Genomic DNA, 25,046 nt, shown 5'->3' with positions numbered 1-25,046 from the left:
TATTAGGTGCCTGAAATAAGGTCTGTAGTTAACACAAGCTAAAGAGACATTTTTACGTTTTATTCTATGACATAAAATACACCAGTAAATACCCCACTCATAAAATTTTGAAGTCCGTAGGCTACATGGCTTAAAAGAGGCGGTTGCTAACAGGTGGCTAGATGAGACTGCAGAACGTCATCAACGCTGAACTCATGGCCTTGTTTTGGTGCTGATGTTAAGGTAATGCAATGGTGGTGTAGTTCGTTAATAGCCTAACGTCAGATTTCTTTGCCTGGTGATTGCATCTACACTTAAGCAAAATGTGTAAGTATCATAAACTTTTGTTTGGTACGGGGCTGATTTTCTGCCATAATCCAAAATCCAATGGAAAAATCCCATAGGCTTTTTGTCGAGGGAACCAGGGCAATATTGACTTCTACGTCAGCCTACAAATAGACATCGTCCCTGAGCACTCTATGTGAGCTTGGCCGTTTTTTACCAGTATTTAGCGGCTAGCTGATAACAAACAATATCGAATTACAGTTAAATGGTATGCTACCATTGCCTGGAAATCCAGACTCAGATCTAGAAAGATTTTGAGTCTGGCCCTCACCAATACACCCTTCCTACCCAAGGGGCGGCACTAACTGAGGCATATTAAATGCCGCCGCACGCAATTGGATAGCACGATAACCAAGTAGAGCAAAAAACAAGGTGACATATTTGTTACACTAAGTCCCATTTGTTTGCCAAACAGTGGGGCTAACTGATATATTATGCTTCTGCTGTATCCCTTCGGCAAAACTGCGAAAACGTCCTTCCTGGAAACGAAGGCTTCTAGGGCAGTCTTCTGTTCCTCTCTCAAGGAAAAAGATAAGTGTAGGTGGCTTAGCATTTCTTCCAAAGCTCAATTGAATGCAGTCCTTCAGCAGCTGCCATCTTAGCTGTCCTCATTATGTTACGCCCGCCCAGAGCCCGCCTCTGTCAGACAGACTGATCTGATTGGTCCGATGGCGTATCACCGGGCTCTGCTCATCAGGGCCAGATCCCCGTGCAGTGCATATTAGAATTTGCTAGGGGCGGGGCATCTGGATTGCCAGGTTAATGCTACAATGTTTTTCTGAAGGCATTTTAGACAAGAAATTGGCTGTATAGTTCATTTGGTTTATATCTAATCAGCACTGCCTGAATTTTTAGTTTCATCAACGTTTAGTATCAGAGAGCGAGGGAGGGGGGCGGGTCTCTCTCTCCATCCACCTTGTTACTCTTTCTGTCCGTGATGGCAGGGACACGAAAATGTGGAAGCACAATCTGTAGTTTGAGCAACAGCCCGAGAACCAGCAAGAAATCTGACCTGACAGAGGAGCAGGGAGATCTGGCTGCTGGTAAGACGGAGGGAAGTTTACCACAGTTCATTTACACACTCTACCCACATTATTATGATACAAAGCTGGTTGAAAATCAGCAAAGTATCCCTTTAAGGAAACAGCAGACATTTCAAATGACAATATGTGAGACTGAGAAACATTTCCTGTTGTGGCATCAACTGAATTAAAAATGTGCAAATAAACCAAAATGTGTGACAGTTCCAGAATAACAACAATTACATGCCAAAGAATGCTTTGCAGAATTTGCACTTCTCTTTACCCAGTTGAGTTTTGTATCAAAGCTTGTGTGAATAAATTCTGTGCGAGGCCGTGGCAGGCTCACCACAAAGGGCTGTTCAATGGTGAACCTTTGCTAACCTTTTCTAGCCACTGACCTTCAATAATGAGACTATGTTGTCTCTTGTTCCTTTGGACAATCGGCCATTGAAACAACTGCCATTCATGGAGTCCGCTCCACCCTCTGCGTGACCCTTTTCCATACTAGTAATTAGCTGCTGTTGCATTTCCACCAGATGCAAACTATTCACTTACAATATTTGCAATTCATATACAGATGTATGGCATTTCATTAAATTATATATTATTTGTTGTGCAATTTGCATGTCTAGTACATGGACGATTGGTGCTTTTGGTGCATCAGAAACACACATAATTCAAAGTTTTGACTTTAACATAAAATCATAACAGATGTGAGGGGAACAATGTAAATCTGCGTCTTTCTGATTTATGCAAAACAATTAGAAAAAGTGTATTTCAACTCATGTTTTCACAGCCCCATCATCCCCTCATCCTCCCATTCCACTCCCGAATAAACCCTCCTCTTCATCATCCTCTCATTCCCCGACCTTCTACTTATGTTGCACATGAGAAATGAGAGGGGGATGGGAGGGAAGATGAATGAAACAGGGACTGGGGAATGAAAGGGAGGAGGGGGGGGGGAGAAGAGAGAAGAGAGCAAGATTGGGAAAAATGCCCTTTGACTGGATTTAAAAGTCTGTGGCATTTCATTTTCGGAGAGAGGGGAGCTTCATCTCCTTCAGATCCTTTAAGGGCCAACCTAATTGATTAATGTTTCCATCTCATTGAGAAGAGGAGGGGGACCATTTGAAGCTTAACTGGAGCCTTTCACATTCCCGAGTCTTAAAACAGAACCACCACAGAGAGAGATGATGACAGAATGAAAGACAGAGTGATGAAACAAAAGTCTGAAATTCCGGTGGATGAGTGAAATATGTTGAAGGTCGAAATCGTTTCAATAATATACTGAACATAGAGGAACGGAGATGTGTCTTGCCCACTACCATAAGATCTCCCTGTAATGAAATAATGTACATGGTTTTTTAGCAATGAGGTATTCAGTTTTCAAAGAGGCTGTTTAGGTTTCTGCACCTGTCACAGGGAGCGAGCAGCGGGCACTTTATGTGATTGGGAAATCTAATGTAAGAAAATCCATTGCCTTTCCATTGAAAGTGAAGTCTGAGGGGGGGAAACATGCAAGTGACATTAAATCTGCGGTCAAAAGGGAAATATATATATATTTATATCTGGATAATTTAGTGCTTTGAACAGGTGACGCTTTCCTCCATTACAAAGTATTTTATTTTTCTATTCATGACACATGATACACAAGGTCTTACACTAATTTCAAGCTTTGCATGCCCTAGACGTCAGGTCACAAGAACACAAAGCTGATCATGGCTGAATAGAAGTAATGGGAATTAATGAGAGGAGAAACTCACGACATTATAGCCCTGCATGCTCAGGTGCGAGCTAATCAGCCTGGCGTGATTAGGAATCTCAAAAACCACTTACTGAAAACGCCGCGTGATTACTTGCCCTTTGCATGTTTTTTGACAGCAACACGGAAATATTTATATATCGAAGACTCTGTGGGCATTTCCAATCGCACAACAAAACCAGTAGAGAGGAGCCAAAACAGAGGTGACCTTTACCCAACATGGTATACTAAATATGAAAGGTCAGAATGCATGGTGGGGGAGGGCGCCGCTGAAGTCTAGCACATAGCAGACACAGACAAAATACTGTAATATCTATCAGGCAGATCCCCATGCCGCCTTCAGAGGTCATTTGAATGTGAAGGGTGTCGAAGCAAGAGGGAAGAAAAGATACATGGTTCAATCTCTCCTCGGTATCCTTCTGCTGCTCTTGAATTTCAGACGTGCTGCTCTGCAGCATATTGCCCGTTTTTATAAACCTTATTAATCTTGCAGCTCTTAAAGCGGCTGTTAACATCTGCTCCACTTCCTGAGTCAAAAAACACTGTAATTGAATATAATTTTTGGTTATTTCTCAACTGAAAAATAGGAAACCCCTAAATAACAGCCATGCAAATGATTTCTATTCACTATAATTAAGGCACTGTTGTATAATTCAAATGTCTTCTGAAACTGGAGACAACTATTTAGATGCCAATCACTCTGCCCGTTGCTTAAATCATTCAGTGACAAAAACAAAAATAATTACCTCCCATGCATTTAGTTGTTGTTCTCTCAGAATTAATTACCGTACAATAAGTCTGACAAGTAATTTGCAGCTTTCTTATTATTCCACTTTAATGTTAATACCATGTTTTTAAGTGGAAATCGCTTTGGCTATAGTCTCATATTCAGCATTTTATAATATATCATACAGAGAGAAAACGTGTATTTATGTCTACACGGACAAAAGATTGAGTTAAACATTTGTACTTTTTATTAGATTGCTATTAAATTAAGTTTGATATGAAAAAATGGCATAGTCTGTTAAAAACATTGCTCCCAAGCCAAAACAAGAATCTGATCCAAATCCATTAAGTGAATTAAAACATTTAGATTGGTTAGTTTACTTTGAAAAGAGAGAATTGTTTGTCTGTACAGATGCTGACACACTGCATTAAAGTCCAGCCATCTGAAATACAAAGCTTTTTATGTGCCTTCACCACATTCTGAAATATAATACGCCAAATGTCTTTCATCAGCCGCTTTATGTTAATATTCTATCGACAAACCAATAATATTACCAATTGATGGCAGAGGTACATCTGCAGTGTACACAAACCAAGTGGCTTTCATCATTCACTTAACACTAATATGCTATTGACAATCCTCTTAATATACTAACGACACTGGTAAGAAATGTCTTTAGTGTGACTTATATCCAATATTAATCTCCTCTCTGTGGATGTGCAGCTATTGTGGGAGGTGTTTTGAGTTTTATGGCAAAACCATGATCACAAAGTACCACCACATTGCAACACCTATAGCTAAAGCTACAGCTTCAAATGAGGTCAAAGAAGGCCAGGTACTTGACACAGCGTCTCAGAACGCACCCAGGGTACCTTTCACGTTGTATCTGGATGTCGAAGGTCCATGACCAAACGTTGATATGTGACAAGGTGGGAGTGAGAATGTGTTGCCTGTATTCACCCTCTGTCTGAGAAGTCTTCGTTTTAGCACCTGTCTCTTCAAGCCCCCCTCCCAAAACAGCCCAGTCCGCTCTGATTGGTCAATGTTTTCAGGCCTTACGCATCCTGGCATATCTGCACCGTCACTGTAGCAAGCCCCCAGGAAAAGCATTGGGTCTTGATGCCAATTCTACAAGGTGGCCAAAAGTGGAATTACACTGTCTGGGTTTGTCACATGATGCCATTGGGCCAAAAAAGACTTTTTCCCATAGACTTACATTGGTTAGGAGATGTCTGTTAATTAATGGTTACATTTTTTTGAGCGTCACAACCCCTCCGAAGTGACTCATTTTGCAATCGGGATTTAACCCATGTGGTCCAATAACAATTCAAAAGTCTAGAAAAGCTGCACGATTAAGTCTTTCTACCCCCATTCAAGTCAGCGGAGCGCTAAACTGGAAGTTAGCTACAGTACTTGGCTTGGTAGCCATATGTCTCTTGAGCACTTGCTCTATGAGGCCTACAATGCGGAAGATACATGTGATTACATAGCTCAGAAATAGAGCTTTTTTGGCTTCATGTGGCACTGAGCAGCTTTCACAGGGATGAACAGGGCACCGCCTCCATCTGGCCATGCGTGTAGCTACATGTAGCAGTATAGGCTACGCAGTAACATGCCTGGACTACAACACATAAAGACATCTGTGACAAGCTGACATCATCTAGTGGCCAAAGTGGAATAAATGTTGCAAAGAGTATTCAGAACGGTCTGGTCTCATAGAGGTAACTCTTACATTAACCTCATTATTTGGAGTTTTAGCCAAGTTAGGTATGAACATCCATCATTGTGATATTATATATGACAGAAAATAAATAAAAGCATAATAGGCCCCTTTTAAAACTAATCATGCATTGAGGTGGCGCATGCTAACTTTTAAAGTCCAGTGTTTCCAAATTTATTGCTGTGAAGTTGCTCTAAAAAAGATGACAAAGTGTGAACACCAGTGGCAAACTGGGACAGGTTTCATTATACTGATATTAATATTTTCATGAGGGACATTTGCAGTAAAACTTGAGATGTTACTCAATCACATAATACACACTGTGCCACAGAAACTCTAAAGATATAACTTGTAAAATGTAAAATATAGCTATGTATTCTTATATAAAGATGAACATCCTGTCCCGGCCGCTTTAAGAAGAATGACGTTCATGTCTGGTTTCTATTATTTACATCCTGCTGGGGTATTTTCATTGGCCCAGTTCATGTTATGTATCTGAACCTCGTAAATACACCACAGTCATATGACAAGGATCATCTGAACAAGCCATTAAACAACTGGCTGGTCCACAGTGGATTATATGGGATAATAAGGGCTGCAAAGGATGGACTAGTTGTGGCTTCCATATCTGAGCAACAGTGTTTTTGTTCACATGAAACAGGACAGACCTTGTTGACCGTTATAACATATTTGGTCTAGATGTGCCGACAGCAGAGGATCCATCTCCTCAGCTGGTACACACTGTAGCTTTAGTTATTGTTTCATAGTTTCCACCACAACAAATGACAGCCTACAGGAAGCAAAGAACACAGTAACTTCCTGCCTTACGGTATCTCTTGCCCATACTTACGAGTTTGTTGACTGTGGGATTTCACAGTGATTTGGAAAAGAGTGCTGCCAGACAGTTGTAAGAGGAGTGATAGTGATAGTGTTTATCCTGATGTTAAAGTAATCCAAACTAAAACTCCATCATTATTGAGAAGAATGACTCACTGCTCTGTGCAACATAGATCTGATTTACCAATATCACTGAATATTAAAGAGCTGAAATATCATTTGAAATTTAGAATGCACTGCTGTTCAAAAGGGCCTGGTAACTTGCTTTCATAAGCGGACTGGCCATCTGGAGAGCCTGGAGTTTTCCCGGTGGCTAGGCGACCTGTGGGGCAGGCAGCAAGCCAAACAAGGCTGATACAAAAAGATTTTTGAAATGTCCCCGACTGTAGCCTGGTCTGACAGCTAGAGGGGCAGAGGAGGGAGGCTGAAATACGAGCAGGAAAAAATACGAGATATAAAGTGTAAAAAAAGATCCAATTAAATGCCACAGAATGATTTATTTATATGGTGGCCAAGTGCAAGAACCACCATTAGTGCAACAAGTGTTAGTTCTGCTAACATCCACTTCCTGTATGGCACATTAATGTTCACACTTATTACTGCAGAATTCACCTCACATGAACCTCCCAACAAACTGGTGAATATGGAAACACTTATGGTGATATAATAATGAATTACAAAAAAAAAGACTTTATGTCTCAGAAGTAAAAACTGATAATTGCACTATTTATATTTTTGTGATATTAATGTATAAACCTAAAAGACATCACACTGTAAATTCAACTAGAAGATCCCATAGAAATAGCCACTCTCATTAATGATACTGATGTTTGAGGGTTGGGTGGTGCAGTGAAAGGTGTTTGCAGCAGTTTGTCACTGTTAACATACCTTCACAATACAAGGTATTTGTCTTTTACATATTTATAGGTAAATAAATGAAGTATATTCAGAATTTAAGAGCTATTTGTTCACATTTTAGTATAAAAATAAAATTCAATTGAGTTTTAAAGCTGCATTAATAGCTTTTTTGGCTACTTGGGGGCAGAAGAACTCCACAGCAACATACCCATGACATATTGTCGCTGTATAACGTCATTATGGCTAATGTGTTAGCATACAGTTGCCTTAATTTAATTCTATGATAGGCCTATTGTTTTCTTTGCCATTACAAGTTCTTCTCAAATTGAATATAATCTAAATCAAACTGACATTAACAATTTTGCTTACAGACACTAACCTTTGCGATTTTACCAGTAATCTGACTAAATTTTGACCATCTATGAGCTGTGAACAGGAAAGACTTTGGAGTGTTCCCACATTGTTCCCTTAAGGTTACCCTGTTGCTAGCTTGTAGTCACATCATTTACTTAGCTGAGAGCTACTTTTGTATTGTTATGTAGTTGGCAGTGGCGCCCCTAGAAATTTTTTATAGGGGTGGCCAGTTGAGGCCACTGAAAATCTCGGGGTGGCACACCACAACCAAAAGCCATGACTGAATTTCAGGAATTAAACTAAAGCTGTTGTAGTATATAGGCTACTTGACAACAAAATGGGAGTTTAGGAATCACACACTGATAAACAGCAATACATAGCTCTTTAAACAAGCTGTTTTTGTTCCCTAAAAAAGACAAGGAGGAGACAAAACATTTACTGAGAATAAGCCTACTCAGTTAATTAAAGGTGTGGCTACTTTGAGTGACAGGCTGTTTGCAAGGCGTCAGATCCACCCTTATTCCTCCACAGCTCCACCCTCTTGTCCAAATATGGACACTTCTGGCTCCAAAAATCCAAGACGGTGACGGCCAACACATTCTCACTCTGACCTCGTCACATATAGACGTTTGGTCATGGACTCCCCACGTCCAGATATGACGTCCAAGGTACCCTGGGTGTGTTGGTTGTTGACGTTCTGGGACACTGTGTCAAGTTCTGCCTGTTACATGCATTGTCTTCTTTCAAAAGACACTTCCGTTCTCATAGGAAATGTACTATTTACATGCGGCCTCTTTCAAAATAAACGCACCAGGTCAGTACAACAATGCAAATTGAAGTTTTTTTGCTTTCAACAACTTACGCACATGGTTAGGTTTAGGAAAAAAGAACAAGGTTTGGCTTCATAATCTTGCTGGGCGTAAACACCGCTCTCCCGAATGCAAGGCGCAATTTGTTGGACTCATCCACCAATCCCGCCCTCCCTGGTTGAACTTTTGCCACCTTAACTTTCTTTCTTGGCCCGTCACGTTTCCCCCTGATGCTGCCAAGCACCGTTAAACTATAACAGCAACCGGCTGTGTGTCATGCCGAAGTTAAAGGACGTCAGTTGTCAGTGTCTGACGCTGTAAAGGCCCATTTATGCTCAACGTTAAATACGGATCCGGATACGGACGGAGCCTTCTGTCCGTGCTCTGCGTTCATTTCGTCCGTATTTCTGCAAGTTTCCATAAAGCTTACGGATACGGGCCAAACGGAGCAGAACCACCGGGAACCGTGGGGGCAGTGTTGTTGTCACTACCCGATACATAGCTCTAGTGAGACACGAAGAAGAAATAACAATTCAATTTCTCTCATCAGCAGTACTAGAGAGTCTGTTGTGGTCATAAACCTTTGACGCTGGGCTGCCTCCTGGTGGATATATTGGTTAACATCCATGCCAACGTAAAGGATGCATGGAAGTATGTGGGCAGTGACGGTAACATCGTTTGAAACGGACGTATACATTTTCGTACGTAAAGGGAGCATAAATGAGCCTTAAGTCACTGCCCAAGCATCGGATTTCAATGACTTCCGAGTGAGACCGGGTTGCGATGGGCAAAATGCCAAATCCGATGCCTCGAAACGACAGTGGAAAACCAATAGGTGACATCATGGTGGCTACATCTATTATTTTATGCAGTCCATGATCAAGACTCAACCTACTGCTCCTCTCACTTACCAACATGGGAAGCAATCATTAATGATTGTAGCTGATTTTTAAATGCCCAATATCTGTTCCCCACCAACACCAGACTATCTAGAATCAGAGCGGGAGTTATCAGAGGGTTATGCTGCTGACGAATGTGCCCGTAGGTCCAGATGGAGTCATGGCAAAAAATGTTTGCTATCTGTGAAGACATCCCTCCTTCAGAAATTAATTCAGTCAAGAAATCACAATGGAGAGCAGAGAGGTAAACAGTCCCTTTCTCATACTCTTAGCTCTGTGAATCCCAGTGAATGCCTCTGGGTTATGTAACGCAGGGGCAACATTCCAACAACTCATCCAGAAGCATTCAGAGTGACAGGTTTATCTTGACTATATCATAGTTTACTCCTCGGGAAGGTGGTGTTTTTTGGGGGGGACTAAATTTCCACAAATTATTAGGCAGAATTCTGCAGACGTTTAATCTCTCCCTGTAGCTCTGTGAATGACAAATGAACAAGCAGCCATCAAGCTCTAACTGTCATCAAAGGGCCTTTCATTCCTTGAGTGGTGACTTGGAAAAACATTATTTATGAATATCTGAAATAAAGAATATCATTCCTTTTCTGCCTCTTTTGTGACAAGCAGCTTTTGCAACTAACACCGCACTGCATCACATTAATCATGTTATACAAAAGGAGATCTGTGGAGACACCATCCACTTTAGAGGAACTAATCTCATGCACCATAATCAAGGATACTTTCTCACAGACTCTCTGCCAGCAATTTCCATCAAAACAAAAGATGTATCTTGGATTTTTTTAGATAAGTGAAAAGAGGAGAGGATCTACAGATTTATACCATCTTGTAAAGTTACATAAGCCACTCTAGGCTCATGACATACTTAAATAAGCAAAGGTTATGTAACAGCTCTATAACTGCACTTTACCATTGAGCAGCAAAGCAAATTAAGTAGGTGCACAGGAATTTACAAGTGAAGCAAAACATTGTACCAGATTCCTGCTTTTGTTCTCGGTGTGCATTAAGCCGTGTTTTCACATAAAAATGAAGGTACAGCTGTAAAGTATTTCCTCCACCGCTGGTGACTCACAGGAAGTTAAAGGGAAAAGTGAAAAATAAGTCAGAGCTGCACAAACACCGCGCACGCACATGCACACACACACACACACGGTTGTTCTGCTCCGAAACGGTGTGTGTGAGAGAGAGACGCAGACAGACGCGGCTTGCCTGTGTTGTGTACCCATCTATTAAAAGAGAAAGGGGTGTGGCTGCGAGAGCTGGAAGAAGTTATTTATCACTATTCTGTGTAACTGTGCCCTCTTATAAATTCAGAATAGCTGCTGTTCTGAGTAAAGCCTTTCATGGAGTCATTAATATTTGACAGAAAACATGGCTTTTTTATCAGACGAACATTTTCACCATTTCTTTTCTCTTCTCTTGATGTGAGCCTCGTGTCACAGTGCATTACAGGCTTTTGCTTTTATCTCGCTCGGTTCTATTACTGAATCAGCCGCACACCTCCATGCGTCCCGTTCCCCTCCTCTTGAGATCATGAATTAAAATTTCTACAAAGCATTTAGTCCTCCTGCCTTTGATCTTAAATTCCATCTGCCTCGGTCACCCTCCTCCTCGATCATAAATGCTTCCTTTACCTCTATTATCACAACATTTACCAGCACACCTCCATTATTTCAAACATCTGCACCATTATCATTAATTCATGTCTGTCATTTTGTATATTCCCGCGCACACTCGATGGACACGGGAGTGATATTGAAAACAGATGCAATCAAGTGAATAACAGCGTTGGAGGACGGCGTTTGTAAACAACCTGTTCTGTTTACTGTGGTGTGTTCAGGCTCCCTATAAAAGTAATGGATAGATCGCAGACTTGTATCTGGACAAACACACGACCTGGATCAGGGAGTGTTGAGCTTTTTCATCACATATGAGCCACAATTACACACACCATACACAGTTTTAGAGCTGAAACAGTTTGTTGATGAACTGATAAGTCAGTCAACAAAAAATAGATTGTAATTTGATGACACCACTTTGGGCTCTGGGAAATTTTCTCACATTGTATAGACACACAAATACAGCCTGTATTCTAATGTATGAATGGGCCTGTACACACGCACAACAATGGTGTATTGGTGTCATCATGGTGTTATCATTTAGTCCCACAAAGACAATAAAGTAATGCTTGTATGTAATTTATGTTTGTGGGCAGCTATAAAAGTGGTTTGTAATAAAGATTAAAGGTCCAGTGTGAAAGATTTAAGGGGATCTAGTGACATCTAGTGGTGAGGATTGCAAATTGCAACCAGCGGAAACTTCTCCTGGTTAGAATTCTCACAGTGTTCATTGTTCAGGAGGTTTTTATCAGGAGCCAGATCATCCACAGAGGTCTCCTTGTTTCCAAAACAAATGGACCCAGTGATTTAAACTGTAAAAAACACTGAATAGAGCAGTTTTACATTGATAAAATAAAGATTTTTAGCTGCTTGTCGCAGAGGGGCTGCTAATTATGGTGGCTAGTTTTATTTCACCGTTATTGACATGAAATTTTGGTGATAGTAAATTGTTTTTGTGCTGTATATTTGGTTTGATTGTGATTTCACTTTACTGTCAGAAAAGAAAAGTTTTGAGACTTACTGTAACATGTCAGATAAAACTTGGGGGCATAAACACAATTAGCGAGCAGCAGCATCAGCAACCCACCGTCCGACACCAGCATGTGTGAAGATGGAAACAGAGGGCTTGGCGTGGACAGAGCACCTGCCGCAGCGCGTGAACACGCCGTCTGCAGTCATTTCAACTTCACCAGCAGACTTCACTACAAGCTGATTGGCTGTAGAAACAAGTGACCACTCTTACGTTCCAAAACCAGCCACCAGCAACACCATCAGTGGTTTGAGGCAAGCTCACTTCACACTGCTGCAACTTTTGTCTACAATGTTCTAAAACAGTTTCGGCTCATCACGAATCTGTGGTCTGACACCTGCTAGTGATTATGCGTTTAGTTGTGTGTGTACAAGCATGTGAGTGAATGTGCACGTGCATATATGAGTATATGTTCCTGTCAGTCCGAAGCTAGTCTCGAATACTACTGGACCAATCAGCCTAATATTTTTGTGCACATTTATGGCTGTATGCTCAAAGACCTCTTGTGAGTGCGGTGATTCACATTTGTTGAAAAACCTGTTTTATTGGCTGTTTTATATCGTGACTGACTGCTGACTCCTCACTCCTCTTAACCCGCCTGTAGCAGTTGCAAGTTTTACGACAAGTATTCCTGGCTCGACTAAAAACAACATGCCTGACTTTCTGTTGCAGGCCACATTTTAGCCTTTGTTGTGACTCAAAAACTGACATCTATGGAAACATTTGGTCTCATTTTGAAGTGGAGCATCTGCAGATTAATTCCATACCCAATATTTTATGATCCACTAAAGTTAGGCATGTTACCAGATTAATTTGTACCCATTTTTATTACCTTCACCGCCATCTTTACTATGAGGTAGCCAGGAGGGACAATTCCTCAGCTGTGTCGCATTTTGGCCACCGTGGCTGCCGCATTTTGTAGCCTCGCAGTTTTTGTTGGTTTGGTCATTTCTTCATGATATTTGTGTTTCTAGAATAAGTAATTACGTGGGTGTGTAGTTTAATGATTGCTTTTTTGGTCTGTTTCAGTCGTGTTTCTTGTTATTATTTACTTTGTTGTGTTGTAGCCTACAGACAAAGTTAATACCAATTAAAATCCAGTTATGAACGACATGGATCAAAGATTAGAAGCTGTGTTTCAGCTATTAAAAACATATCCATCTTCTTTATTATATTGCATCTATATTTCACATACAGTGCCTGTTAGCAGGAAAACTCAACCTGCTCTGTGCAACGTGCCATGGTGCTGTAGAAAATAGACGAGGCAGGTATCTTTATTAGAGTCTTATAAGCTGCTTCTGAAGCGCAACACACCGCATCTGGTTGGATTACAAGAATTGTCTGGAGCAGCCACTATCAGGTCAGACGGCCATCTGGCAGAAATCTGCGATCTACTGAGTGCACTTTTGTGGTTTTTCTGCTGCTGTCAGTACTCACACTTCAACAAAAATTAACATTATCGAACACCTTCTAACACCTTCAGCTGGCACTAATTTCTGTCACCTCAACACCTTTCACCTCAACAGACACCAGCTCGAGTTATCACCTATACTTCACTTTATATTTTCAGTGCTCGAGCTGTCTCTCAGCTTCTTTATTTCCACCGAAACGTCAGCTTCACTCAGCACTTACACTTCGACTTGAGCTTAAACTTCCTCTGGTGCTTACACCTAACTGAGACATCATCTCCGTTCGACACTTTAATTTTAACTGCTGATTCAACTTCTTTCAGTATTTCTAATACAACCACCACTTCATATACAACTGTTTCAGTAGCTCAACTCTCTAAACTGCAATATTTCATCAGAGAATGTGGGCTATAATTCTTGTTTGTAGCATCTCATCTTTTTTGATTTGCAATCACCAACTTAAAATTGTCATCCAATTCTGTTTTCACAGTTTCATCGTTGCTTCCTGTAGCCTCGCACACACCAACCACTGCCTTCAGCCTGTATTTGAAGCGTGTTGAGCTCGCTATAGCTGTTGTGCACATGTATACATGCATAGCGGGGACAAAGGAGTCAGAAAACTTGGTAGCCCTTATTCATAAAGACAATACATACCTCGTCCTGACACACTCAGTTGTTGCCCGCCTGACTCATTACAGGAGAATATGAGTATACCCATCATATTGATAATAGATGATGTACTGAATTTAAATGTCTGAAACTTAAATGTAAAAAAAAATAATGGTAACTCAGACTTGATGTTTGCTAACTGAGCAAATATTCTCTATTTTAAATTAAACAAGAAAACAGACACCGCTCAATCTCTTGAACACCTCCTGAAACCTTATTCTATATAACCAGCTTGGTAAATAAAGTAACATCAAATATTTATGACAAATAGCTGTTTTAATCATAAATATTCATCGGCACAGGACGGTTATCCTTCTAGAAAATGTATTGACAGAGCCGGCATAACATTCTCCAATTATTCGCCGGAGCAGCCAGTGTACCAGAGAGAAGCCTGTCCTCACCACATCTTCTTCATCTTATACATCTTACCATCGGTTCTGATCTAATATTCTCTGTATGCATCTCAGCTCTGGTGCCCTTTCCACAAATCAGGTGTTTAGTTTATATCCCAGAGGTAAACAAAGCAGGAAAAAGTTCACAACGAAGCAATTTATTTGAATGTCGGCTTCGTCCATTTGCATCGTATATCCGGGAGTTTGTGCTAAAACATTTTCTCATGCAAGTTTAAAAGTGCATTTATTTTGTTTGTCTTGTAATGGTGCACTGGGACAAGCTTGGATTTTACCATCATTAGCATGTAGGGGAAATAATAAAGCAATCCCAAACATGACAAATGGATCTCACAGGATAACTAATTGAAGATCAGGGGTTTATTTAAAAGACAAAATAGGATGTTTTTTTTTTTTTTCACGGCGCACTGTAAAACGATACAACAAAAGTGAAGCATTTGTTATCTGGCTGTCACTTTTGTTTATCAGCTTATTAATCTTGTGCTGTTATATAGTAATGAATCATCTCTGTCATCTGTGAGAAAGAGGATATACTCTCGGTGCAAAACAACACAAAGTCTCCCATCCAGTCAGCAACAGGCTCACTCTAACAGCTTTCAGTCTGTTATTTCCATCCATAATGTGCACAGGTGCAGCTTAATTCAATTGGAAGACGTTGCTGTGGTTATACACAAATACGTCTCCATGTTACCAGTAAAGCCGTTGTCATGGAGATGATGGGGCTTATATAAGCTCAAATGTATTTTTGTTCAAAATGAGTGCATTGTCTTCACTGTGCTCATTTCATTATGATTCGTTTATACCCACACATATAACCGCCACTGATTCAACTGTCTGTCTCTTTATCAGACAGGCTGACTACAAAGCAATACACTTTAACATGCTTTTTTTTTTTGGATGGCTAGTAAGGCATGAAGGATCTGCTCTCAGGCAGAGACATTTTATGCCATCTGCAAAAGTTGATAACAGGCATTTTGCATTTCCCCCTCAGTATCGCTTCCATCAGTATCACTGTCACAAGCAGAGCTGCAGCCTTGATATTAGAAACTCAGCTGTGTGGTTTCACAAAAAACAATGAGATCCTTACCTTTCAGCCAAATATGCTCACGACGATGGAAAATGCTCTCGCAGTTGGGGGGTGGGTGTGTGTGTGTGTGTGGGGGGGGGTGGTTGTCATTCACTTCACCTTTAACCTCCCTGTCTGCCTTTGGATCCAGCACCCACCAGCTTTCAGCAGAGGATTAAACAGCTATTGACAGAGGAGTGACGTGATTGACAAGTTAAGGTTTCCTTCCTTGTCAGAAGGGGCCCTCTGTGTGTCTGTCTGGCCCATGTCTTTCCCGGAACTCACATTTCACATTCCAGCGTGACTTGAGCAACTTCTGAATTTCTCTGCTGTGAAATACAGAGAGAAATTTCCAGCTTTTTCACACGGTTTGTCTAAAATGGCTCCCGTGCATGGACAGGAGGGGGAATAAAATTCTTGAATAAACTAGCATTCGAGTGTTATGTTAAGTTATTTCTTTTTGCATGCCTTCTCACACTATGTCCAGTGTTCATCGGTATTCACCTACAGTGAGCAGCAGACACTCCTCTCAGATAAGGGAATTTTCAGCCTCAGTGGAACATGTGGGAGTTAGTACTGTATATTCATTTTAAGCCTTTGACTGCATTACAACTGAAAGAGGGGCAGTTGGCGGAGGGTATCGCCGCCTGTGTCACTTCAGACGATGACAAAAAGTTATGAATAACGTCTGTTTGGTTATGATTTAGTCTGGAGAGCCCCTACATTCACAGGCACATGCTTCATTTATACACACAGCGCTGTAACAAGCTGGTAAGCATTGTGTTTCTTAACATTTTGACAGCTTGGTGGAAAGAAAACAGAACGCCTGAGGAGGGAGGTCAGAAATGCAGCGACGTTCCTCCTAATGTTCCTGTCAGGAGATACAATATGTATGGCAGGTAAGTTAGCTCTATATCAATAAGCAGGGACAGAGAGTAATAGCATACAGGCGTAAAGCTGGAAGGGCTTGTCTCTCCGTCTCTCTCAGTCATCTGGACCCACCTGTCCGCAGTCAGAGCCTCTCAGAAGATTTGCTGCCGGTCGGGGAATTCGTGGCTGAACGATGCGTCAGGGGTTGTCATATAAAATGTGAGTGCTTTCCCCTGAGTAATTTAATCACAGACTTTTATGGAGGCATCAGCCAGCATACTGAGAGACAGAGTAAAAGGATTGTAATTGGACTTCTTTCATTCAAAGTAATATATGGAATATGTGGTATAATTACAGCGCCCGGTAATGGTCCGTGGACCACTGAAATGCTAACGCGCAGTGATTGGTTTAATGTGTGTTCATGAGGGGGAATTTGCACCATATTGACTGGAGACTTTTCCTTTGGTGGTATTTCGTTTAGGCTTGTCAGACATTATCATGTGGCTTTCATAACCTCCCAGCGACTCATTGCGGCCATTGCGGGGTGATAGAGTGATTGAAAACTTTGTCTTTCTCAATAAATGAAACTTAGCAGAAATGGTCCATTATGAGCCAAATGAGTAATTTGTGTGGGCGATGTCTAAGGTCACTTCTACCATCATTAAAACGCTCTCGAGCAGTCTGGAAACCCTCTTATGCAACTGTGCTGTCTGAATAGAAACTGCTGTCAGATTTATGGCCACTTTCGGGGAGATTTTTGGTGACAGCGTATTTGATTTGATTGTGATTTTACTTTATCATCAGGGATATATTTGTCTTGCTTCCCAGGATGTCAATACAAACAACATTTAACCAAAAAAAAACATACTAACAAGCTACAAATCACATCAGATATTATGAAAAGTGGATGCAGTGCTACAAATTGATCATTAATATTACAATCAGTGTTTGACCAAGGTACACTCAGGCATCTTAGGGACTGTTCTTTACTTATCAGAGGAGGAGAGTGGCTGGGGTGTGACTTTATTTATTCATTTATTTATTTACTCACTTACTTATTTATTCATTTATTGCTGTGTTTTTTAATATTGGCCCTCATCACAGCTACAAATATATTTACCTGAGCCTCCCTGAGTGACTGAGGGACAATATCTGACACTCCCTCCACAATAAAGAGGCTCTAACTATATATATTTTTTATATCTATGCCAAATGTAGGTTGTATTAGAGCCAAAGCAGAGAATTAACATCAAAACAAACAGCCTATTTCTTAAGCAAAATGCAAATCCTCCCTAAAAATCACATCATCATCATCATCATCATCATCATCATCATCATCGTCACAAGAGCTGTGTGTGCACTTCAGCAGCATATGCACCCGTCACTGGTCCTACCACACAGAGTCAGCAAAATTCAACCCTACCAAATTTAAACACACACATCACACACACTCATGCATCCCAGGGCACGCACAACATCAGCAACATGTGCGTAATGACTGTTTTTCCGAATAAACTTTATACAGCAGCGGCAGCAGAGGCCAACCAGAATAACATCATCAACTTGGCCCGGCGGACATTATTAGATTCTAAAAACGTTCCCTTTGATGTTTGAAAGTTAAAAGTAAAAAATATTTTTTTTGTCATGAATTTTAAATAAGATATAATTTGATGACATCAGACATCACTATTTTAAGCTTACATGTGGTCATGTTTCATGACAGCAGTGCCAGTCTTGCATTTTGTGTTCGAGGATTGACAGAAATTTGAAAATCTGTCAATTTTCTTTAAAGTTTCTGGCTATGATTTGATGATAAATGGTGTGATTTCAGCAATTTTTAAAGAAAACATGCCTTTCAAACCCGCCACTGGGTTTACATGGTATTCAAAATAAATACATAATAAAAGCATTTAAAGGTGTGTGTCCCTTCCTTAAGCCAAAATAAAAAGCTCAAGTCCTAAAAAATTGCATGATACACCATCCCTGCTTTACACCACCCTGTCGCCCCTCAGAGATAACAAACAGTCCCTTAGAAGCCGCACTTTGATTTAATAGTTTGACAGACTGAGGAACAAAAGAGTTCTTCAGCCTGTTCAGTCGAGCCTGCTGGACTCTAAATCTCCTGTGTGATGGCAGAAGCTGATATTCTTCAAATAAAGTGTGAGATGGATCGTGCATACTATCACCGTCCAGAGACAACATTCTGTTAGTGAGCACAGCTTGAAATCTGGACTCAAATGTTTTACACAAAGTCTTTGAGCAGATACGTAGCACACTAGGTCAGTGGTGTAAGGTAGTCGTGACGGGCTCCAGTGCACGCTGTCATTCATGTATCGTCGAATGACATGATCAAATGGAGACTTGACATTGGACAACATTAGCATACATACATATTACCCAGCAATTATGTTTGGATATGACAAAAATATCAAAGACATTTAGAAAATAATTATTTAATTAAACAGTTTTTTATAGTTTATTTACAGATTTTACTGTTTATATAGAATAAACATCTAATTTTTAAACATTGTCACTGACTGTTTTACAAAATAAGCTAACCATGATGGAGATGGGTTTGCCCTCTGAGGAAATACATAGTAAATAGCATCATTTCTCATTTACTCACAATCTTTTTTAACCATTTTTTGAATACAGGCAAATATCTGAGGTGGTAATCCAAGTCACTCACAAGGGCCCACTCTCTCCACGGGCCCCTCCACCCCATGGGCTGCATCACAAACACTCTGCCAGCACTATATGTATATATATAGTTTGTTTGTTTGTTTATTAAGATCCCCGTTAGCTTTTGCATCACAGCAGCCATTCTTCCCGGGATCTACACAGTAACATGGTGACAATACAAAATATACAGTCACACTACACAACACAATACACTTAATAACACATCATAATGCACATCTACTGTAAATGAAAGAATATCAGTTAACATAGTTTATGTAAAACAAAAAGAATAAAAGAACATTATTAAATCTTGTTATATCCCAATGCTGTTTTCTTATTGTTGCTGTTGTCATTGTTGCGATGACTTGTTGCCGTGTTGTCTTGCTATTGTTATTGCTGAAGCCGTTGTGTCATGAATATTTTCTATTTTGTATTTGTGTCTTTATATGATAGTGTCTTTTAGTAGAGAAAATATTACTCACTGTTTCCTTCCCAGGGACTACAAATTAAAATTAGCTTAGAGCTAACTCTGGTGCAGCTAAGTTGTTTTGCACTGTCCCTGTTAAATAAATAAAATAAAATAGAATGAAATAAGATAAAATTAAATTAAATTAAATTATATTGAATTAAATTAAATTAAATTAAATTAAATTAAATTAAATTGAATTACAGTTCGTCAGTTTGTAGAGATCTCACAAATAATAACCTAATAGTTTTTAAAAAATCTCAGAAAAATCAGTAAAATATTAAGACAAATCTCTTTCTTCATATATTCATTATTACAGATATAAATATATATTTACAAATATAAAATTATTAAAAATTATTATTAAAAAATAATGTTCATTTTGAATTAATGTGTATTGTCACTGTTTGTAGTTCTAACTACAGTGCTCACTGAGCTCATCATACACACTGTTAACAGTCAGTAGTTTACTGACTTTTAACAGTGTGTGGTCAACCCCCCCAAAAACTACTGTGACAATGTGGTAACTCCTTCTTCCTGTTAAATCGTACATCAAACACTGACTGCATTAGCTGTGACAGAGAAATAATTCTTTACTGGAAATGGGGCAGTTCCTGAATGGCTTGGGAGTTGTCATGCTGCATGCTACATGTTTACGGTACCTTGGGCTTTTCCATTCACATCAGCCAACTCATTTTTCTGTTTCTCAGCTAAACCAATAAGGTGAGTCTGCTGTCCCACACAGCCTCAGTGCACCGTGTGTGTGTGTGTGAGTGTGTGCCAGCACAAGCATGACTTTAACCACAAAGTAAACAGCATATTTTATGTAACGGCGATAGAAAACTCAAAACGACAGAGCAGTGTTTTACAGTTATTTTCCTCCACATGGACTTGTCTGAGAGATTTTTATTTGTGTCATGTGACCTCATCTCGATGAGCGCCAGACCTCTGCTCCATATATACAAGGAGGAGGAATGCATTTTGCCTAACAATTAGCAGTGTAATGTAACCTGATGACGGCGCCACCCAAACGCTCAAAACATTAGGTCTAGTCACACTTTCCATCATCTCGCTCATCATGAAACATTACTGAAATGAGATCCAGGTTGTGAGAGTGTGTGTATGTGTGTGTGTGTGTGTGTCTCAGAGAGAGAGAGTGAGAGAGAAGCAGAAGAGGACAGCGTTTCACAATCCTCAGATAAACTCAATGTGACAAGATGGTTACTTTCTCCCTCTGCTGTGACAGTTAATTCTGGACTAGGAAAAATGTCAAAAATGTTTAGCTGTGCTTGAGCGGAGTTAATTACAGAGGCCAGGGCAACTCAGACTAGGGCTGCTAATGGCCTTGACTTACAGATAAAGCTCCATTTACCAAGACTACTTTTTTAGCTACTGATCTAATTTACTTAAAATCAAACATTTTGGCAGCAGCAATTAGATTGTCACTGTTTAGATTAGACTTGAGACTGTGTTTCTTCCACCTGCCATTAACCTGATTAATGTTTGCAGTGTGTTTGTGCACAGCATTGTTCTTACAGGTAGGAGAGATGTATGAGAAATGAAACAACGAATGCACAAAAATATTCTTGTTACTAGTTTGACATTCATGCTCCAAAGTGTCACCACCTGACATTTAGACCCTCTGACCACCTATAAAACTCGCTCCCTCCCTCCTTCTCTCTCTTTGTCTCTTTCCTTCCTTTGAGGTCAGCGAACCACAGTGTTAGTGTTTTCAAGCCGCCCTTACATGTCTTTGTGGTTGCATCACTTCCTCCTCGCAGGTCCCTTCGGCGCTGCAGCATTGACACGTGAAAGTCTATGAAACAGCAATCAAGACATCAGTAGCATCGGGGCCGGAGCCAAGTGAACCCAGTCCCAGAGATCGGGACCCAGAGATGGCCCGTGAAATGAGTTGGAGTTGGAAAATCACCGGGGGGATATTCCACGCTCCGCTGCCAATTTCACTATCATAATCAACCTCAGCTTGTAGAGCGATATTATAGGGCCAACTATTTTCGCTGACACTCCAACTGTGCATAGATTTTTGTGGTGCAGGAGATAAGAGGGCAGATAGGAAATGTGCGGGGGCTGAATTGGAGATTGTGCGAGGAAAAAAAAGTGCTGAATTTTGGTTAATCTGATGTTAAATGTTCTTGTTCAAATTTGTAAATTAGTTTTATGAGATTGGTTTTCTGGTATTAATTACACCCATAGACGCTGACATTGTGAAAAACCCCTCAAAGGTTCAGGGTGTCCGATTTAGGAGGATATATTGGCAGAAATGCAATGTAGCCTAACATAGTAAGTGTGTTTACCTTGGTGCATAATCACCTGAAACTAAGAACTGTAGTGTTTTTATTACCTTAGAATGAGCTGTTTATAGTTACATAGAGGCAGTTCCTCGTCCACAAAGTCTGCCATGTTGCACCACCATTTTTCTACAGTAGCCCACAACAGACAAACCTAACACATCAGCCAATGTAGATCGCAGCTCCTCTGAGACAAGCCAAACAGCATCCGAAAAACATTTCTTTAACGTCAAATTGCTTTATCACTGAGTTTATTTGTTTTAGAGAGGAAGAGACCTCTGTGGATAATTCGGCTCCTTGTAAAAACCTCTTGAACGTCTGGATCTTATGTTATGAGAGAAAAAAGGTGAGCACACATTAGCAGGTGCTGGGCCAGCCTGGTCTCATTCTGAACTCATCTAATACCGTCGCAAAGTGATTTTGGTGTCAGACGTCGACACAAAAAGGCACTTTTCAGGGCGGGATGATACGGAGTTGTATGATATGAGGTTGTCAGTTTATAACACCACCCAGCATAGCGCCACAGAAGGTGCATCAGTTTGTAACGCCACTGGTAGCAATGTAATATAAAGAGCTGGAAAGTCCCTCAGGGCAGATGGGAGGGAGGGGCGGTGATAGGTCCAACAAACCTCAGACGTTCACCCGAGGGCCTGCTGTTTGCTTCCTGTGTAAATGTTGAGCCAAACCATGATGTTTTTTTCTAAACCTAACTGCATGCTTCTGTTGCACAAGGAAATAAACATAAATACGAGGTGTTTAACCCACTGTTAAATCACAAGTCTCAGGCACTTCCGACTAGACCACTCCCCTAACTTTATAAAACTCCACCCATCAGGCCTGTCACTCTCTTTTTCCCTCCAAACATGCCAGGTGCAACAAAGAGAGGGCTGATGTGAGTGCATATCGCCTTTTCACCTTTACAGTGCCTTACTGTGTTGATCCTGTATGTGTTATTTTAAGCTTACAGATTGTTTTTCTGTCATTGTTCTAAGATTCCTGAGTTTAAAAAGTTGTTAAAAGAAGAAAAAGGAGTAATACTGTAACAGATGCATTAATTATGTTCAGTTGAATATCTAATTTGCTAATATTATTTTATAATTATTATTGTTTAACATTATGTAGAGCAGTAACATTTTCTTTTAATATTCCTTGTTGTAGAAAAAATCATCCGAGAACCACCGCTGAACTGTTGAACTACGCAATACGCAATAAAAAGTTGAACCGACTCCCTGGATCCTGTGTGTTTGAATGTGCACCGCATCATCAGATACTGGGTACTGTACGCAACTATAGCCCCTTTTACGCTGCCAGATTTTCCGCGAATGTTGGGCCGTTTTGCCGGCAAGCTGCGAGCGTTTAGACACACATAGCCAGATTGGCGAGTTGATCCGAGGCACCCAATTTTCCGCCTCATAGGGTAGTCATATTGGCAGAACCTTTTTGGTTTAAAAATACCGAGGCGGAACTTCCACAACGGGAGGAGCTGTTGAAGACGCCGCACTTGCGAACCCCTGGCGGTGCATAAACAGGAAACAGCTGATAGCAGGAATTAGCGAGCAGCTAAACGCAAACCTGACAGACACTGTAAAGATGAGCAACTGGGGAGACAAGGAATTGCGCACCCTCCTTGTCCTCGCAAACTAAGAGACGGTGAAAAATAGGTTGACCTACGAGAGAATCGCCGAAGGACTGACCAGCTGCAGCTTCCCTCCCACGTCACTGTTTACATCACACGCTGAGCTACACGTTTTGTTACTTGCTCACGCCCCCCATTTCCCCCGAAAAAGGTGCATTCTGTATAAACAAAAGTAGGTAGGCGGCATTTTGCTGCACTCCCTGATTTTGTTTTTATACTGCCAATGCTGAAAGAAGACTGACTGGGTTTTCCTGCAAATTTGCACAATTCCTGTTTAAAAAGGGCTTATAAGAAACTGTACATTTGCTGTGAAAATAGAAGTCTATTTTGAAGAGACACAACGCATGTAACAGGCATGAATTAACACGGCGTCCTGTACCATCGAGTGTCATATGTAGACGTTAAAGTTCACTGGCAAAACCACAAAATTTGAGGAGTTGGCATGACAACACGTTGGCTGGGCTAGCAGGGATATCTGCTACGACCCGAACAGCAGCAGAAAAACACAAATTTCTAATGTGAAACTGTTTTACTCAGCGATTTTTGAGCTTATAACCTCCTGGTCTGTTTGTTTTGGAGAGGAAGAGACATCCGCTGATAATTCAGCTCCCGGTGAAAATAATGAACACTGACGGAATCGTAACCAAGAGTTCACACTTGGCATATGGGAGAGGTTTTAGCTGGTTGCAGTCTGCGATCCTACCAGTAAATCCTAAACACTGCTCCTTTAAGTGAAAAGGTGCAGAGACAAATGATTGGAATCTATAAATCTAAGAAGCCATATTGATAACCATCAGGTGATCATTAATATTAAAGGCAATCTTGACATTCTGAAATTCTGCCCAAACTTACACACACCTATAAATATATATTAATGATCTCCACACAGCTAAAGTTATTTTAGACACTACATAGCACATTTAATACTGCTCGATGTATTGGATCAATAAATATACATTCAGGTTTATTGGCCCATAGATACCGAGGGACTAACAAAAAACATATGACCATATGGCACAACTGAAGCCACCTAACATCCATAATAGTTTATTGAGATACTTTTACTATAAATATTTTTTATGAGGCCCAGTTGCGTTGTAAAAAGAACTTCCTTGGTGGAAATATAAACCTCAAAGTGAATTTCCATATGTCAAAAAGTACCTTGAAAGTGTTTGGTTTTTCTCTTACAGTGTTCTTACTGCTCTGAGGTTTATTGTAAACCACAACTAGGTAAAGTACAAGTTATGATTTCCCACATTTTATATTGTTTTTGTTTGACAGTACCCTTAAATAGTTTTTCTCAGAACTGCAACAAGCCACACAAGTGAGATGTGGGGAAAAACCTATAACATCATCAAGCAGCCCTGAATATTTCTGGACCTGAGAGAAGACACTACAGAAGGCTGTGTGTGCTGATCATGACACATGGATGTGAATATTAATGGAAATGTGCTCTGAACATGGTGATTAAAATCCATGTTTCTTTTCAGCCGTCTCCATCGTGGACATTTATAGACTAATTGAGTATTTTGAGTGAAAATGCAGACGGACCC

General features: G+C 40.5%; 1 long non-coding RNA gene across 1 annotated transcript; it reads left to right on the top strand.

Annotated features, from left to right (window-relative positions):
* Window positions 1-16,430: 16,430 nt before the first annotated feature.
* Window positions 16,431-23,082, top strand: LOC144464676 (uncharacterized). Its single transcript, XR_013492339.1, has 2 exons — window positions 16,431-16,619; window positions 21,330-23,082. It is a non-coding gene; the product is annotated as an uncharacterized LOC144464676 (long non-coding RNA).
* Window positions 23,083-25,046: the final 1,964 nt, after the last annotated feature.

The sequence above is a fragment of the Epinephelus lanceolatus genome, chromosome 1 (genome assembly GCF_041903045.1).
Source record: "Epinephelus lanceolatus isolate andai-2023 chromosome 1, ASM4190304v1, whole genome shotgun sequence".
Lineage (NCBI taxonomy): Eukaryota > Metazoa > Chordata > Actinopteri > Perciformes > Serranidae > Epinephelus > Epinephelus lanceolatus.
This window is presented reverse-complemented; position numbering and strand designations above follow the sequence as displayed.